Below are 18,933 nucleotides of genomic sequence, written 5' to 3'. Positions count from 1 at the left end.
GAGCAATCCTCCCACTTGGGGGGCTTAGCTGCAGTCCAGTACTCGCCTAAGTTCTCTCACTTGGAGACTTAGCAGCAGTCCGGCATCGCCTAAGTTTGAAAAAATCCTACCGAGCGGAGAGCAATCCTCCCACTCGGGGGCTTAGCTGCAGTCTAGTACTCGCCTAAGTTCTCTCTCTTGGAGACTTAGCTGCAGTCCGGCACTCGCCTAAGTTTGAAAAAATCCTACCGAGTGGAGAGCAATCCTCCCACTCGGGGGCTTAGCTGCAGTCCAGTTCTCGCCTAAGTTCTCTCACTTGGATACTTAGCTGCTGTCCGGCACTCACCTAAGTTTGAAAAAATCCTACCGAGTGGCGAGCCAGCTTCCCACTCGGGTGCTTAGCTGCGAATCCGTTTCGCCTAAGTATTTAAAAATCCTACCGAGTGGAGAGCAATCTTCCCACTCGGGGGCTTAGCTGCAGTCCAGTACTCGCCTAAGTTCTCTCACTTGGAGACTTAGCTGCAGTCCGGCACTCGCCTAAGTTTGAAAAAATCATACCGAGTGGAGAGCAATCCTCCCACTCGGGGGCTTAGCTGCAGTCCAGTACTCGCCTAAGTTCTCTCACTTGGAGACTTAGCTGCAGTCCGGCACTCACCTAAGTTTGAAAAAATCCTACCGAGTGGAGAGCAATCCTCCCATTCGGGGCTTAGCTGCAGTCCAGTACTCGCCTAAGTTCTCTCACTTGGAGACTTAGCTGCAGTCCGACACTCACCTAAGTTTGAAAAAATCCTACCGAGTGGCGAGCCAGCCTCCCACTCGGGGGCTTAGCTGCGAATCCATTTCTCCTAAGTATTTAAAAATCCTACCGAGTGGAGAGCAATCCTCCCACTCGGGGGGCTTAGCTGCGGTCCAGTACTCGCCTAAGTTCTCTCACTTGGAGACTTAGCAGCAGTCCGGCATCGCCTAAGTTTTAAAAAATCCTACCGAGCGGAGAGCAATCCTCCCACTCGGGGGCTTAGCTGCAGTCTAGTACTCGCCTAAGTTCTCTCACTTGGAGACTTAGCTGCAGTCCGGCACTCAACAAAGTTTGAAAAAATCCTACCGAGTGGAGAGCAATCCTCCCACTCGGGGCTTAGCTGGAGTCCAGTACTCGCCTAAGTTCTCTCACTTGGAGACTTAGCTGCAGTCCGGCACTCACCTAAGTTTGAAAAAATCCTACCAAGTGGCGAGCCAGCTTCCCACTCGGGTGCTTAGCTGCGAATCCGTTTCGCCTAAGTATTTAAAAATCCTACCGAGTGGAGAGCAATCTTCCCACTCGGGGGCTTAGCTGCAGTCCAGTACTCGCCTAAGTTCTCTCACTTGGAGACTTAGCTGCAGTCCGGCACTCGCCTAAGTTTGAAAAAATCATACCGAGTGGAGAGCAATCCTCCCACTCGGGGGCTTAGCTGCAGTCCAGTACTCGCCTAAGTTCTCTCACTTGGAGACTTAGCTGCAGTCCGGCACTCGCCTAAGTTTGAAAAAATCCTACCGAGTGGAGAGCCAGCCTCCCACTCGGGGGCTTTGGTGCGAATCCGTTTCGCCTAAGTTCTCTCACTTGGAGACTTAGCTGCAGTGCGGCACTCAGCTAAGTTTGAAAAAATCCTACCGAGTGGCGAGCCAGCCTCCCACTCGGGGGCTTAGCTACGAATCCGTTTCGCCTAAGTATTTAAGAATCCTACCGAGTGGAGAGCAATCCTCCCACTCGGGGCTTAGTTGCAGTCCAGTACTCGCCTAAGTTCTCTCACTTGGAGACTTAGCTGCAGTCTGGCACTCACCTAAGTTTGAAAAAATCCTACCGAGTGGCGAGCCAGCCTCCCACTCGGGGGCTTAGCTGCGAATCCGTTTTGCCTAAGTATTTAAAAATCCTACCGAGTGGAGAGCAATCCTCCCACTCAGGGGCTTAGCTGCAGTCCAGTACTCGCCTAAGTTCTCTCACTTGGAGACTTAGCTGCAGTCCGGCACTCGCCTAAGTTTGAAAAAATCCTACCGAGTGGAGAGCAATCCTCCCACACGGGGGCTTAGCTGCAGTCCAGTACTTACCTAAGTTCTCTCACTTGGAGACTTAGCTGCAGTCCGGCACTCACCTAAGTTGGAAAAAATCCTTTCGAGTGGCGAGCCAGCCTCCCATTCGGGGGCTTAGCTGCGAATCCGTTTCGCCTAAGCATTTAAAAATCCTACCGAGTGGAGAGCAATCCTCCCACTCAGGGGCTTAGCTGCAGTCCAGTACTCGCCTAAGTTCTCTCACTTGGAGACTTAGCTGTAGTCCGGCACTCGCCTAAGTTTGAAAAAATCCTACCGAGTGGAGAGCAATCCTCCCACTCGGGGGCTTAGCTGCAGTCCAGTATTCGCCTAAGTTCTCTCACTTGGAGACTTAGCTGTAGTCCGGCACTCGCCTAAGTTTGAAAAAATCCTATTGAGTGGAGAGCAATCCTCCCACTCGGGGGCTTAGCTGCAGTCCAGTACTCGCCTAAGTTCTCTCACTTGGAGACTTAGCTGCAGTCCGGCACTCACCTAAGTTTGAAAAAATCCTACTGAGTGGCGAGCCAGCCTCCCACTCGGGGGCTTAGCTACGAATCTGTTTCGCCTAAGTATTTAAAAATCCTACCGAGTGGAGAGCAATCTTCCCACTCGGGGGCTTAGCTGCAGTCCAGTACTCGCCTAAGTTCTCTCACTTGGAGAATTAGCTGCAGTCCGGCACTCGCCTAAGTTTGAAAAAATCCTACCGAGTGGAGAGCAATCCTCCCACTCGGGGGCTTAGCTGCAGTCCAGTACTCGCCTAAGTTCTCTCACTTGGAGACTTAGCTGCAGTCCGGCACTCACCTAAGTTTGAAAAAATCCTACCGAGTGGAGAGCAATCCTCCCATTCGGGGCTTAGCTGCAGTCCAGTACTCGCCTAAGTTCTCTCACTTGGACACTTAGCTGCAGTCCGGCACTCACCTAAGTTTGAAAAAATCCTACTGAGTGGAGAGCAATCCTCCCACTCGGGGCTTAGCTGCAGTCCAGTACTCGCCTAAGTTCTCTCACTTGGAGATTTAGCTGCAGTCCGGCACTCGCCTAAGTTTGAAAAAATCCTACCGAGTGGAGAGCAATCCTCCCACTCGGGGGCTTAGCTGCAGTCCAGTACTCGCCTAAGTTCTCTCACTTGGAGACTTAGCTGCAGTCCGGCACTCACCTAAGTTGGAAAAAATCCTATCGAGTGGCGAGCCAGCCTCCCATTCGTGGGCTTAGCTGCGAATCCGTTTCGCCTAAGCATTTAAAAATCCTACCGAGTGGAGAGCAATCCTCCCACTCAGGGGCTTAGCTGCAGTCCAGTACTCGCCTAAGTTCTCTCACTTGGAGACTTAGCTGCAGTCCGGCACTCGCCTAAGTTTGAAAAAATCCTACCGAGTGGAGAGCAATCCTCCCACTCAGGGGCTTAGCTGCTGTCCAGTATTCGCCTAAGTTCTCTCACTTGGAGACTTAGCTGTAGTCCGGCACTCGCCTATGTTTGAAAAAATCCTATTGAGTGGAGAGCAATCCTCCCACTCGGGGGCTTAGCTGCAGTCCAGTACTCGCCTAAGTTCTCTCACTTGGAGACTTAGCTGAAGTCCGGCACTCACCTAAGTTTGAAAAAATCCTACCGAGTAGCGAGCCAGCCTCCCACTCGGGGGCTTAGCTGCGAATCTGTTTCGCCTAAGTATTTAAAAATCCTACCGAGTGGAGAGCAATCTTCCCACTCGGGGGCTTAGCTGCAGTCCAGTACTCGCCTAAGTTCTCTTACTTGGAGACTTAGCTGCAGTCCGGCACTCGCCTAAGTTTGAAAAAATCCTACCGAGTGGAGAGCATTCCTCCCACTCGGGGGCTTAGCTGCAGTCCAGTACTCGCCTAAGTTCTCTCACTTCGAGACTTAGCTGCAGTCCGGCACTCACCTAAGTTTGAAAAAATCCTACCGAGTGGAGAGCAATCCTCCCATTCGGGGCTTAGCTGCAGTCCAGTACTCGCCTAAGCTCTCTCACTTGGAGACTTAGCTGCTGTCCGGCACTCACCTAAGTTTGAAAAAATCCTACCGAGTGGCGAGCCAGCCTCCCACTCGGGGGCTTAGCTGCGAATCCATTTCGCCTAAGTATTTAAAAATCCTACCGAGTGGAGAGCAATCCTCCCACTTGGGGGGCTTAGCTGCAGTCCAGTACTCGCCTAAGTTCTCTCACTTGGAGACTTAGCAGCAGTCCGGCATCGCCTAAGTTTGAAAAAATCCTACCGAGCGGAGAGCAATCCTCCCACTCGGGGGCTTAGCTGCAGTCTAGTACTCGCCTAAGTTCTCTCTCTTGGAGACTTAGCTGCAGTCCGGCACTCGCCTAAGTTTGAAAAAATCCTACCGAGTGGAGAGCAATCCTCCCACTCGGGGGCTTAGCTGCAGTCCAGTTCTCGCCTAAGTTCTCTCACTTGGATACTTAGCTGCAGTCCGGCACTCAACAAAGTTTGAAAAAATCCTACCGAGTGGAGAGCAATCCTCCCACTCGGGGCTTAGCTGCGAATCCATTTCGCCTAAGTATTTAAAACTCCTACTGAGTGGAGAGCAATCCTCCCACTCGGGGGCTTACCTGCAGTCCAGTACTCGCCTAAGTTCTCTCACTTGGAGACTTAGCTGCAGTCCGGCACTCACCTAAGTTTGAAAAAATCCTACCGAGTGGCGAGCCAGCTTCCCACTCGGGTGCTTAGCTGCGAATCCGTTTCGCCTAAGTATTTAAAAATCCTACCGAGTGGAGAGCAATCTTCCCACTCGGGGGCTTAGCTGCAGTCCAGTACTCGCCTAAGTTCTCTCACTTGGAGACTTAGCTGCAGTCCGGCACTCGCCTAAGTTTGAAAAAATCATACCGAGTGGAGAGCAATCCTCCCACTCGGGGGCTTAGCTGCAGTCCAGTACTCGCCTAAGTTCTCTCACTTGGAGACTTAGCTGCAGTCCGGCACTCACCTAAGTTTGAAAAAATCCTACCGAGTGGAGAGCAATCCTCCCATTCGGGGCTTAGCTGCAGTCCAGTACTCGCCTAAGTTCTCTCACTTGGAGACTTAGCTGCAGTCCGACACTCACCTAAGTTTGAAAAAATCCTACCGAGTGGCGAGCCAGCCTCCCACTCGGGGGCTTAGCTGCGAATCCATTTCTCCTAAGTATTTAAAAATCCTACCGAGTGGAGAGCAATCCTCCCACTCGGGGGGCTTAGCTGCGGTCCAGTACTCGCCTAAGTTCTCTCACTTGGAGACTTAGCAGCAGTCCGGCATCGCCTAAGTTTTAAAAAATCCTACCGAGCGGAGAGCAATCCTCCCACTCGGGGGCTTAGCTGCAGTCTAGTACTCGCCTAAGTTCTCTCACTTGGAGACTTAGCTGCAGTCCAGCACTCGCCTAAGTTTGAAAAAATCCTACCGAGTGGAGAGCAATCCTCCCACTCGGGGGCTTAGCTGCAGTCTAGTTCTCGCCTAAGTTCTCTTACTTGGAGACTTAGCTGCAGTCCGGCACTCACCAAAGTTTGAAAAAATCCTACCGAGTGGAGAGCAATCCTCCCACTCGGGGCTTAGCTGGAGTCCAGTACTCACCTAAGTTCTCTCACTTGGAGACTTAGCTGCAGTCCGGCACTCACCTAAGTTTGAAAAAATCCTACCGAGTGGCGAGCCAGCCTCCCACTCGGGGGCTTAGCTGCGAATCTGTTTCGCCTAAGTATTTAAAAATCCTACCGAGTGGAGAGCAATCTTCCCACTCGGGGGCTTAGCTGCAGTCCAGTACTCGCCTAAGTTCTCTCACTTGGAGACTTAGCCGCAGTCCGGCACTCGCCTAAGTTTGAAAAAATTCTACCGAGTGGAGAGCAATCCTCCCACTCGGGGGCTTAGCTGCAGTCCAGTACTCGCCTAAGTTCTCTCACTTGGAGACTTAGCTGCAGTCCGGCACTCGCCTAAGTTTGCAAAAATCCTACCGAGTGGAGAGCCAGCCTCCCACTAGGGGGCTTAGGTGCGAATCCGTTTCGCCTAAGTTCTCTCACTTGGAGACTTAGCTGCAGTGCGGCACTCACCTAAGTTTGAAAAAATCCTACCGAGTGGCGAGCCAGCCTCCCACTCGGGGGCTTACCTGCAGTCCAGTACTCGCCTAAGTTCTCTCACTTGGAGACTTAGCTGCAGTCCGGCACTCACCTAAGTTTGAAAAAATCCTACCGAGTGGCGAGCCAGCTTCCCACTCGGGTGCTTAGCTGCGAATCCGTTTCGCCTAAGTATTTAAAAATCCTACCGAGTGGAGAGCAATCTTCCCACTCGGGGGCTTAGCTGCAGTCCAGTACTCGCCTAAGTTCTCTCACTTGGAGACTTAGCTGCAGTCCGGCACTCGCCTAAGTTTGAAAAATCATACCGAGTGGAGAGCAATCCTCCCACTCGGGGGCTTAGCTGCAGTCCAGTACTCGCCTAAGTTCTCTCACTTGGAGACTTAGCTGCAGTCCGGCACTCACCTAAGTTTGAAAAAATCCTACCGAGTGGAGAGCAATCCTCCCATTCGGGGCTTAGCTGCAGTCCAGTACTCGCCTAAGTTCTCTCACTTGGAGACTTAGCTGCAGTCCGACACTCACCTAAGTTTGAAAAAATCCTACCGAGTGGCGAGCCAGCCTCCCACTCGGGGGCTTAGCTGCGAATCCATTTCTCCTAAGTATTTAAAAATCCTACCGAGTGGAGAGCAATCCTCCCACTCGGGGGGCTTAGCTGCGGTCCAGTACTCGCCTAAGTTCTCTCACTTGGAGACTTAGCAGCAGTCCGGCATCGCCTAAGTTTTAAAAAATCCTACCGAGCGGAGAGCAATCCTCCCACTCGGGGGCTTAGCTGCAGTCTAGTACTCGCCTAAGTTCTCTCACTTGGAGACTTAGCTGCAGTCCAGCACTCGCCTAAGTTTGAAAAAATCCTACCGAGTGGAGAGCAATCCTCCCACTCGGGGGCTTAGCTGCAGTCTAGTTCTCGCCTAAGTTCTCTTACTTGGAGACTTAGCTGCAGTCCGGCACTCACCAAAGTTTGAAAAAATCCTACCGAGTGGAGAGCAATCCTCCCACTCGGGGCTTAGCTGGAGTCCAGTACTCACCTAAGTTCTCTCACTTGGAGACTTAGCTGCAGTCCGGCACTCACCTAAGTTTGAAAAAATCCTACCGAGTGGCGAGCCAGCCTCCCACTCGGGGGCTTAGCTGCGAATCTGTTTCGCCTAAGTATTTAAAAATCCTACCGAGTGGAGAGCAATCTTCCCACTCGGGGGCTTAGCTGCAGTCCAGTACTCGCCTAAGTTCTCTCACTTGGAGACTTAGCCGCAGTCCGGCACTCGCCTAAGTTTGAAAAAATTCTACCGAGTGGAGAGCAATCCTCCCACTCGGGGGCTTAGCTGCAGTCCAGTACTCGCCTAAGTTCTCTCACTTGGAGACTTAGCTGCAGTCCGGCACTCGCCTAAGTTTGCAAAAATCCTACCGAGTGGAGAGCCAGCCTCCCACTAGGGGGCTTAGGTGCGAATCCGTTTCGCCTAAGTTCTCTCACTTGGAGACTTAGCTGCAGTGCGGCACTCACCTAAGTTTGAAAAAATCCTACCGAGTGGCGAGCCAGCCTCCCACTCGGGGGCTTACCTGCAGTCCAGTACTCGCCTAAGTTCTCTCACTTGGAGACTTAGCTGCAGTCCGGCACTCACCTAAGTTTGAAAAAATCCTACCGAGTGGCGAGCCAGCTTCCCACTCGGGTGCTTAGCTGCGAATCCGTTTCGCCTAAGTATTTAAAAATCCTACCGAGTGGAGAGCAATCTTCCCACTCGGGGGCTTAGCTGCAGTCCAGTACTCGCCTAAGTTCTCTCACTTGGAGACTTAGCTGCAGTCCGGCACTCGCCTAAGTTTGAAAAATCATACCGAGTGGAGAGCAATCCTCCCACTCGGGGGCTTAGCTGCAGTCCAGTACTCGCCTAAGTTCTCTCACTTGGAGACTTAGCTGCAGTCCGGCACTCACCTAAGTTTGAAAAAATCCTACCGAGTGGAGAGCAATCCTCCCATTCGGGGCTTAGCTGCAGTCCAGTACTCGCCTAAGTTCTCTCACTTGGAGACTTAGCTGCAGTCCGACACTCACCTAAGTTTGAAAAAATCCTACCGAGTGGCGAGCCAGCCTCCCACTCGGGGGCTTAGCTGCGAATCCATTTCTCCTAAGTATTTAAAAATCCTACCGAGTGGAGAGCAATCCTCCCACTCGGGGGGCTTAGCTGCGGTCCAGTACTCGCCTAAGTTCTCTCACTTGGAGACTTAGCAGCAGTCCGGCATCGCCTAAGTTTTAAAAAATCCAACCGAGCGGAGAGCAATCCTCCCACTCGGGGGCTTAGCTGCAGTCTAGTACTCGCCTAAGTTCTCTCACTTGGAGACTTAGCTGCAGTCCAGCACTCGCCTAAGTTTGAAAAAATCCTACCGAGTGGAGAGCAATCCCACTCGGGGGCTTAGCTGCAGTCTAGTTCTCGCCTAAGTTCTCTTACTTGGAGACTTAGCTGCAGTCCGGCACTCACCAAAGTTTGAAAAAATCCTACCGAGTGGAGAGCAATCCTCCCACTCGGGGCTTAGCTGGAGTCCAGTACTCACCTAAGTTCTCTCACTTGGAGACTTAGCTGCAGTCCGGCACTCACCTAAGTTTGAAAAAATCCTACCGAGTGGCGAGCCAGCCTCCCACTCGGGGGCTTAGCTGCGAATCTGTTTCGCCTAAGTATTTAAAAATCCTACCGAGTGGAGAGCAATCTTCCCACTCGGGGGCTTAGCTGCAGTCCAGTACTCGCCTAAGTTCTCTCACTTGGAGACTTAGCCGCAGTCCGGCACTCGCCTAAGTTTGAAAAAATTCTACCGAGTGGAGAGCAATCCTCCCACTCGGGGGCTTAGCTGCAGTCCAGTACTCGCCTAAGTTCTCTCACTTGGAGACTTAGCTGCAGTCCGGCACTCGCCTAAGTTTGCAAAAATCCTACCGAGTGGAGAGCCAGCCTCCCACTCGGGGGCTTAGGTGCGAATCCGTTTCGCCTAAGTTCTCTCACTTGGAGACTTAGCTGCAGTGCGGCACTCACCTAAGTTTGAAAAAATCCTACCGAGTGGCGAGCCAGCCTCCCACTCGGGGGCTTAGCTACGAATCCGTTTCGCCTAAGTATTTAAAAATCCTACCGAGTGGAGAGCAATCCTCCCACTCGGGGCTTAGTTGCAGTCCAGTACTCGCCTAAGTTCTCTCACTTGGAGACTTAGCTGCAGTCCGGCACTCACCTAAGATTGAAAAAATCCTACCGAGTGGCGAGCCAGCCTCCCACTCGGGGGCTTAGCTGCGAATCCATTTCGCCTAAGTATTTAAAAATCCTACCGAGTGGAGAGCAATCCTCCCACTCGGGGGCTTAGCTGCAGTCCAGTACTCGCCTAAGTTCTCTCACTTGGAGACTTAGCTGCAGTCCGGCACTCGCCTAAGTTTGAAAAAATCCTACCGAGTGGAGAACAATCCTCCCACTTGGGGGCTTAGCTGCAGTCCAGTACTCGCCTAAGTTCTCTCACTTGGAGACTTAGCTGCAGTCCGGCACTCGCCTAAGTTTGAAAAAATCCTACCGAGTGGAGAGCAATCCTCCCACTCGGGGGCTTAGCTGTAGTCCAGTACTCGCCTAAGTTCTCTCACTTGGAGACTTAGCTGCAGTCCGGCACTCACCTAAGTTTGAAAAAATCCTACCGAGTGGAGAGCAATCCTCCCACTCGGGGCTTAGCTGCAGTCCAGTACTCACCTAAGTTCTCTCACTTGGAGACTTAGCTGCAGTTCGGCACTCTCCTAAGTTTGAAAAAATGCTACCGAGTGGAGAGTAATCCTCCCACTCGGGGGCTTAGCTGTAGTCCAGTACTCGCCTAAGTTCTCCTACTTAGAGACTTAGCTACAGTCCGGCACTCGCCTAAGTTTGAAAAAATCGTACCGAGTCGAGACCAATCCTCCCACTCGGGGCTTAGCTGCAGTCCAGAACTCACCAAAGTACGAAACACATCTCAATCCTCAAGGACGACAAGGGGCAGGTCGACTGCCACCTTCTCCTGGAGAGCTTCGCCACAAATACAATGCGCGATTCATCCCGCTCTACATTAACGAAGTGCGGGTCGACTGCCACCTTTTCCTGGAGAGCTTCGCCACAAATACAATGTGCGCTCCATCCCGCTCTGCAGTAACAAGGTGTGGGTCGACCGCCGCCTTCCCCTGGAGAGCTTCGCCACAAATACGATGCCCACTCCGTCGCCGACCCGCAAGGGCGACAAGACATGGGTCGACTGCTTCCCTCTCCTTCGGAGCTGCGCTGCGAATACAAAAGTTGTCTCGAATGAAGAATGGGTTCACTCAGCAGGAGATTCATAAAGATATTCAACGGTAAACCAAGTTCAGATAAATTCTAAAGGTTCTGGATCACAGATCGAAGTACTCGGGCATGCAGCCCGAAAAAGTTTAACGGTTACAAAAACCACTCGGCATTCCGAGGCAAATTCAAGGTGGGACATAAGAGTTTGTTCACTCCGCGGGAGGAGGGATGGCAGGCTCGACGAACTCGTCCAGGTCAACGCCATCGGCAATCCGAGTGGCGGCAGCAATGAAAGTCTCCATAAAAGTTCGGAAGTCGTGCTTCTGGGTGTTGGCGACCTTGATTGCGGCCAGCTTATCTTGTCGCACCTCCTTGCAGTGGACACGAACCAAAAACAGAGCCACATCAGTGCCACACCGAGAAGAAGACTTCTTCCACTCCAGCACTCGGTCAGGGATTCCGTTAAGTCGAGTCATCAGAGACTCAAGATCGTTTTGGAGTGTGGCCTCTGGCCAAAGTGCCGGGTCAATCCGTGACATGGCGACCTTCAGTCAAGCCAAGTAGTCCACGGCACTGTCGATGCGAGATTCCAGACGGAGCAGATTCATGGCAGTTTCATCTTTCCCGGGAGAGTTGATTGGATCCAAACCTAGTTCGATCCGCCCAGTCTCCTCTTCAAAGTTTTGGCAAAACTCTGCATTCACGATCCAAGGATAAGTCAATTTTCGTACACTGAGTCGACACAAAAAAAATCAGTCGGAACAGAATGTGCACCTTCAAGCTTGATGAACAACTTCTTGCCAAGAATTCTCAGATAGCTCTCCAGATCATCCATCCTGCGAGCAATGCTTTCCATTTTCTTGCCCTGGACGAGATTCGCCTTCTTCCAGCGCGAGCACTCCTTGTTGGAGTCATTGAGAGCGGTCTTCAGCCTGGTATTCTCTTCTTCCAACTGGCCGACCGAAGCCAGCTTCTGTTCGGCCAGAGCGGTCCTGTCGTCAGCCTCCTTACGAGCAGCAGCCAAATCCTCATCCTTCTTCGCCAGAGCTTCTCTCAGTGTTTCTACAAAGAAATGACGATTGATTCAGAAATAGTAGAAGGGTACTTGAGCCTAAAACTGACCAGTCGACAAACTCATCTTACCAGCGGCACCATCTCTGACCTTTTGCAGCTCTGTCTTGGCCAGCTCCAAGTCAAGGTTCAGTTGAATCTACTGCTTCTCCAAGTCAGCAAAGCGAGCTCCAAGATCACAAGATTTCTGAAATCAAAGGGGAGAAGTTATTTTACAGCGAAAAACAACAAATGCAATAAATACTAAGACTACGGTCGACTGCCCGCAGTCCACCATAGTCTCGGGGACTACACCCAGTGGGTGCACTTTGCGTGCCCCCACCGGTTCTGATCCCACTCAACCAGACCGAGTGGAAGAGACAAACTATTTATACATTTGACAAAATACAAAGACTACAGTCGACTGCCAGCAGTCCACCGTAGTCTCGGGGACTACACCCAGTGGGTGCACTCAGCGTGCCCCCACTAGTCCAACAAATTCAATCGACACACCCAGTGGGTGTATAGATGAAAAGATTTTCGGAAAGTGTCTTCAGATAGCATATCCTAACAGAACAAGTAGCGACCAACTAACCTGAACATTGCTCTGAGAGCCAAGCTGGCATCATAGGCGGCTTGGCTGACGTCCCGCACCGTCTTCATCTTCTCCGTCATAATGCCTGCCTAGCGTATGGCTTCCCTAGCAGCATTCACCTCGTCCTCTGGGACATGATGGGTCGCAAAAACTGAAGGCGGTTCGACAGGGGCCCGAGCAGTCGACGAAGAAGGCAAGGCACTCGACAGTGGCTCGGCGAAGGTAACAGAACCCCAATTGACGTCACCAGCATCCTGAACGACTGGTTCCGCCCTCGGCGTCGACTGTAGCGCCTCACTTACAGGAGCTCGCCTATTCTTCCTTGTCAAAGGCCTCTCGGGCTCTTCATCATCATCATCAGGGAGGTCAATAATGTTGGGAGCTGTGCAAAGTTCAATTTCCAAAATCACGTCACCCAATGATGCACATTGCAGTTGAACCGACCGAATAAAGATAGTATGGCAGAAATCATACCCGGATTAGAAGTGACTGCATCCTCCATCACCTCATCATCATCCCTGTAAGCTGAGGTCCCGGAAGTGGCAGCGCTGACAATTCCAAAGTTCGTCCAGTTAAAACAAGAAAAACAAACAGCGCGGAGCGTCGAGTGAATACAAAGAGAGACACTCACGTGGAGGCGACGGGGATATCAATCTTGATCTTCGGCAACGCCTTCTGAGTCCTCGGCTCTGCAACTTTGGGGTGCTTTGGCGCCTTCTCAGTCGGGGTTGGTGAAGAGATCCGAGGACGCTTCGAAGACTGACCAGCCTGAGTAGTTGCCTTGTCGGGGGCACTCGGCCGTTCTTGGTCGAGCTTCGATCGCCTCTCCCTGCGAGGGGGCGACTCGACTTCTTCTCCATCAATTGAGTCGTCGCTTCCTCCATCCCCTTCACCATCGAAAGTCCACTCGCCACTGTCGCCGCCACTCGCCTCGCCTTCCAGTGCTTGCTCTTGCTCCCCGTTGGGCATTGAATACATTTCAATAATGGCCTGAAAGAAAGCAGGGAGAACAAAGTCAGTCGACGCAATATAGGCAGCTGCGCGAGTGAATTTAGATTACAAGCAAAACCTCAGAATCAAACCTGCTCTGGTGCATGAGACTGGTCGAATGGGGGAACTCTCCTGGCTCCCCTAGGATTGTCCTTGTTCCCGGTAATGCCCGACAACCACTTCTCCAGTGTGTCGTCATCGACCTCCTCCGGGTGGATCCGAGTGGAGTCTTCAAGACCCGAATACATCCACATCGGATGGTCTCGAGCTTGAAGAGGCTGGATGCGCCGCTGAAGGAAGACCTCCAAGAGATCCATACCAGTGACCCCGTCACGAATAAGCTGGACCACTCGATCGACCAACACCTTCACGTGCGCCTTCTCCTCTGGGAGCACCTTCAAAGGGGAGGGTTTCTCCACTCGGTCCATGGTAAAGGGAGGGAGGCCAGTCGATTGCCCTGGCGTCGACCGGTCTTTACAGTAAAACTAGGTCGACTGCCATCCGCGAACTGAGTCAGGAAGAATCATGGCCGGAAAGGAGCTTTTCCCTCTCATCTGGATGCCAAGACCCCCACACATCTGGATCACTTGGGTCCTCTCGTCACTCGGATTAGCCTTTTTCACTGTCTGGGAGCGACAAGTGAAAATATGCTTGAAAAGACCACAGTGAGGCCGGCAACCCAGGAAATTCTCACACAAAGAAATGAAAGCGGCGAGATAAACGATTGAGTTGGGGGTAAAATGGTGGAGTTGTGCCCCAAAGAAGTTCAGAAACCCTCAAAAGAAAGGGTGAGGAGGCAAGGAAAATCCACGGTCGACGTGGGTGGCAAGAAGAACACGCTCACCCTCCCGAGGTTGCGGCTCAGATTCCTTGCCCGTAAGCCGCGCCAAGTCATAGGGGATCAGCCCCCCTTCGGCCAGGTCATCGAGGTCTTCTTGGGTGATCCTTGAGTGGATCCAGTCGCCCTGGATCTAGCCCTTCGGCAGGCCGGTCCGCGAGGAAGATCCGCCCCGGCTGGTCGCCTTCCCCTTCGAGCTCGCCGTCGCCTTATTTGCCCGCTCCAGAGCCACCGCCTTCTCCTTCCCCATTGTCGCCGGCGAGACGCGTACGGAGCGGTGATGCTGGGGCGAGAGCGAGCGCAGCGGAGGGGCGTGAAGAGGAGAAGAGGAAATGGGAACGCACTGTTCGGGAGACTCCGGTCCAACGCCTTATATGAGGCCGCTTCTGAGTGGATGACGGGTAGGCCCAGGTGGCTCTGTCAAATCCCATAATGATCGCGCGTGCGATACGTGGCAAAAAAGGCGGCGCGGGGATCGAGGCGGCTCCGCTCTATCCCATCCGATTACTGCGGCCTCCCCCATCCCGCGCGCTTCCCAAAATTCAGATCCCATGAAATCTACGGGCAGCAAACAACTTGTCAGACCAAAGATCTCCTCCGCACCATCACTCGGAGCCTTACAAGTAAAGAAACTCACTCGATGAAGAATTAAGAATGGATCAAGGCAACTGAAAAGGAAGTTGCTGTCATCACTCAGGTCCGTTGATCCGAAACAAGATATGCTCACGGCATGAAAAACGAGTCGGAGAAGTTCTCAACTACTTCCCCACTCAAACCTCGATCCATTCGGGGGCTAATGATGAAGCGATGTACCTAGGGTAGGGTCATGGACCTGTCCTAACTGCCCTACCCAAGGACATCTCTAGAAGAAATCACCTCTCAATCGACTTGGAGGTGTTCCACTCGACAGACTCGAAGACACTCGACAAAGAAGCAATCACTCGACCAAGATCCAACCACTCGATGGCCAGGAGACCTAAAGTCACTCCGCACGCTAACGGTCGGTCATTAAGTAGCTTTTATGGTCATCATAGCACTTTATTACTAGCGTTCCAGTAATGCCCTGCCTTAATGTACATTGAACCCTTTGTAACGTGGGCTGGCCGGGGTCCTGGCGCGCTCTATATAAGCCACCCCCTCCTCTAAGACAAGGGTTCGCACCTCGGTAATTCATACTCACATAATCCAGTCGACCGCCTCCGGGCTCCAAGACGTAGGGCTATTACTTCCTCCGAGAAGGTCCTGAACTCGTAAACCTTGCGTGCTTACAACTTCTCCATAGCTAAGATCTTGCCTCTCCATACTTACCCCCCTACACTACTGTCATACTTAGAACCACGACAGCTGGTTGACCCAGTCACCCTCCACGAAGATGCTCTTCCCATAAAAGTACGACTGCTGCCACAACTTCACCGATTGGATCAGCGTGATGGGAGGAAATGGATTGTCCGCCCCCGGCCTCCGCACCGCGATGAAGGCGCCGCACTGAGTCGGCACCCCCGCGACGACGGTGCCAAGCTTGGTGTAGAAGAACTCCCCCTAGAGCTCGATGGTGGGAAGGACGCCGAGGAAGCCTTCGCACAAGGTGATGAAGGCGGACACCAGCACCACCGTGTTTAGGGTGAGGTGGTGCGGCTCGAGATTGTAGAATTTGAGGAAGGCTCGGAGAAAGCCGCTCGCCGGCATGCCGAGGCCGCGCAGTCAATGCGAGCGGAATATGGCCCGCTCGCCCTCCTCCGGCGCCGGCGACATCTCCCCCTTCGGCGTGAGACGAACCCCCACGTAGTCCGCGCGGGGCAGCCGCCGCGTCTGGCGGAGGAAGTCGATGTGGTCCTCGTGAACTGTGGAGCCGTCCCAGGCTTCGGCGCACGCCATGAGGACGATGAGCGGACGAACGAGCTCGATGGAGACAAGCCGCGGCGGCGCTTCGGCAAGGCTCGGGCGCTGCAGCAAGTGGAAGGAGAAATGGAAGAAAGAGTGGGGCGGAGGGGTGCACGTGTGTTCCCGCTTCCTCCCCTCCCCCTACTTATAGCCTAAGGTCTACGAAGCCGAGGGGGTGGGCGTGGGAACGTGGGATTAAGTGTTCCCATGACCCCACGCCCCCATCTTTACCGCGCGAATATCGCACGCATTAACTTCCCGAAGAAGCCCAACTGCCTACCTCGGCCGCCGTGGATCCGCTCGCCGCCCGAGGCCCGGTGGTGGCGGGCTCGGCCTGCGGTCGCGTCCCGCCATGCGCGTGGGCTGGCAGGCCGACCCGGCCAGCCAGCGCCACGTGGCATGCCCGCGACAGACGTCAGGCAAAGAAGCTTATCAAGCAGGCCGCCGCCCGATGCATTCCAAATCCCAGAAGGATCCAACCGGATGCAACCGATTCCCGCCGACCGGCTCCACATAAGTCGGACGAAGCTTCCTTCAGGGCACCCAAAAGAGGAAACTGTTGAGGCTCCCCGGCTCCTCGACCGTGGCCCCTCACCAGCTTCGGGGACTACTGTTGGAGTAATGGGCCACGGGTAGCCTAACCCGAGCCCCCGAGCCTTTCAAGACAACAGGGTCGGCTGCGCCCCTCAAAGACGTCAAGACAAAGACTCCGCCGTCTAGTAGCTAGTTGGCCAAGCGGCTGAGTTCCGGAGGGCGGCATCCCGACGGGCCGATTCCTAGAGAGCGGCCTCCAGAGAGGCCGGCTCCTAGCAGTCGGCCCGTGGCGCCCTCATCAAAGAGACAAGACGGGTACAACTACAGTGCAAGTCTTCCCCCCGAATCCAGGGACGGGCGTGGCCATAGTGCCCCGTACAGGCGGAGATGTCCGCACGACGCGGCAATGTTGCCTCTCCCCCACACGTCACACCTGACAGGCGGAATCCTGTTCCCACGAAGGCCTGTCAGGTACGGCTTGCAGACGGCAGGCCCTACCTGGCAGCCAGAGCCCTGAAGTCGGAGGAGGCTAGGGTAGCCGGACCTCGGAGGAGCCGGCTACCAGCAGGCGGCCAATCCTTCACTTGGGCCCCATACACCATCAACCAGATGAGACACGGAGTAGCAACAGTGATCGCCCACCAGGCGGCGGGATTGTAGCCACGCCTCCCCGACCAAGCCTGCGTCATTAGTGTTACGGCTACAGTGATCAGCAGCCGGCAAGACCCTCAAGCGGCGGGAGCGGCTTGTCGGCTCCCTACCAGACCAGTCGTCGGGGCCCACCAGGCGGCGGGCCCCAGCTGTTAGCCAAGAAGCCGGTGACCAGAGAGAATGACGACTGGGCCCTACGGCCGGCCGTATTACCATTGTACCCCTAGGGGTAGGCCTATATAAACCCCTAGGGCACCCATGCAAAGGGTTCGGCCCTGTTAGGACTAGACTCTTACCTAGAGGAGGAGAGAGCGAGCCTGCCTTCTTCCACCTCTAGCAAACAGCTCAAGGAGCACCGTTGTACCACTTACACATTAGTGATCATGCGAAGACCCCATAGAGCAGGACTAGGGGTGTTATCTCCTAGGAGAGCCCCGAACCTGGGTAAAGTACATAGGCGTACGTGTCTACGCCTCATCCCGCTTCCAGGCACCGGCGACGTTCTACTCGCTCCCACCATGATAAGCCATCCTTTGGCATATGTCGCACCCAACCCCCGACAGGTTCTCTTCCATCCTCGAAGAAATCACCTTGCAAGCCAATACACACAATAGCCCAAATGGTGGGGTCATAACCAAGAATATGCATTTTCATCTTATGCTTCAAACTAGCAAAATTAGTACCATCAAAGTAAGGACCTCTATGATGGTAATTTCCCTCGCTAGACGCCATACTCTCCTAGGTAGTGAATCCAATGCTATGATCATCAAAGCTATGGAAATCAAGGAAAATGGAAACCAAAGCTCTGATACCACTTGTAGGATCGAAAGTATGTCTAGAGGGGGTAATTAGACTACTTGACCAAATAAAAATATAACTTTATCCCAATTTTAGTTGTGTGCAGATTTTAGCAATTAGCACAAGTCAAGCAATCAACCTACACATTCAATTCTAAGAGTGTAGCAGCAGAAAGTAAAACATTGCATATGAAGGTAAAGGGAAGGTTTTGGAGAGTGCAAACGCAATTAAGACACGGAGATTTTTGGCGTGGTTCCGATAGGTGGTGCTATCATACATCCACGTTGATGGAGACTTCACCCACGAAGGGTAATGGTTGTGCAAGTCCACGGAGGGCTTAACCCACGAAGGGTCCACGAAGAAGCAACCTTGTCTATCCCATGATGGCCATAGCCCATGAAGGACTTGCCTCACTCGGGTAGATCTTCATGAAGTAGGCGATCTCCTTGCCCTTTGAAACTTATTGGTTCAACTCCACAACTTGACGGAGACTCCCAAGCGACACCTAACCAATGTAGGAGACACCACTCACCAAAAGGTAATAGTTGTTGTGTCGATGCTGAACTCCTTGCTCTTGTGCTTCAAATGATATTATCCCCAACACTCAACTCTCTCTATCTCTCCCAGATTTCGATATGGTGGAAAGATGATTTGAGTGGAAAGCAACTTGGGGAAGGCTAGAAATCAAGATTGTTTTGGTAGGAGTGGAATATCTTGATCTCAACACATGAGTAGATGGTTCTTTCTTAGAAAATGTATGTTGGAAGTGTAGGCATGTTCTGATGGCTCTCTCAAAAATGGAGAAGGGGGTGGAGGGGCATATATAAATTCCACACAAAATCCAACTATTACACACATTTGACCCAACTCGGTGAGACTGAATAGATGAACTTGGTGAGACCGATTAGTTCAAAATATGAACGTTTGTTATCTCTGTGGGACCGACAGGAACAACTCGGTGGGACCGATGTGCTAGGGCTTAGGGCAAACCTCATCTCGGTGGCACTGATTGCATCAACTCAGTGAGACCGAAGTGAAGCAATAGAGCAATAGAGAATTGGTAAATCCATCTCAGTGAGGCCGGTTGCAATTTCAGTGAGACCGAAATAATAGCAACTAATAATAGTGAGTTGGCAAGGCCATCTTGGTGAGACCGAGATCCGTATCCGTGTGACCAAACCATTAGGGTTTGTGGCTATGGCTATGTCATATGAACTAGGTGGCGCCGGGTAAAAAGAATCGGTGGGGCCGAGTTGGAGTTTGGGATTTTGA

Source organism: Triticum urartu, chromosome 6A (assembly GCF_056163025.1).
Source record: "Triticum urartu cultivar PI428250 chromosome 6A, HENAU_Tu73, whole genome shotgun sequence".
Classification (NCBI taxonomy): domain Eukaryota; kingdom Viridiplantae; phylum Streptophyta; class Magnoliopsida; order Poales; family Poaceae; genus Triticum; species Triticum urartu.
The sequence above is the reverse complement of the archived record's forward strand: the minus strand, read 5'-3'. Positions refer to the sequence as shown.